Source organism: Acanthisitta chloris, unplaced genomic scaffold, assembly GCF_000695815.1.
Source record: "Acanthisitta chloris isolate BGI_N310 unplaced genomic scaffold, ASM69581v1 scaffold13197, whole genome shotgun sequence".
In the NCBI taxonomy this organism is placed as follows: domain Eukaryota; kingdom Metazoa; phylum Chordata; class Aves; order Passeriformes; family Acanthisittidae; genus Acanthisitta; species Acanthisitta chloris.
The window spans coordinates 1-242 of NW_008682104.1; positions in this window are offsets into that span (position 1 = coordinate 1).

A 242-nucleotide genomic window follows, 5' to 3' on the forward strand; every position below is an offset into this window, starting at 1 on the left:
CACCGAGGTACGGACCGGGCAGGGATGGGCGGCTGGGAGCGGGGCCGGGACCTCCTCGCCCCCCTGGGGTCCCCTGCGTGGGATCCTGCTCCCTGCAGGGTGTCTCGCTCTCTCCCTCCCCCGGTGTCCTCCTTCTCCCCCGCGAGGGGATGGGTGATGGGTTGTGGGGCTGTTCTTGCTGCCCGATGTGGTTCCCGGCTGTGTCTGAGCGCGCTGTCCTGCAGGACCTGACGCCGGATGAG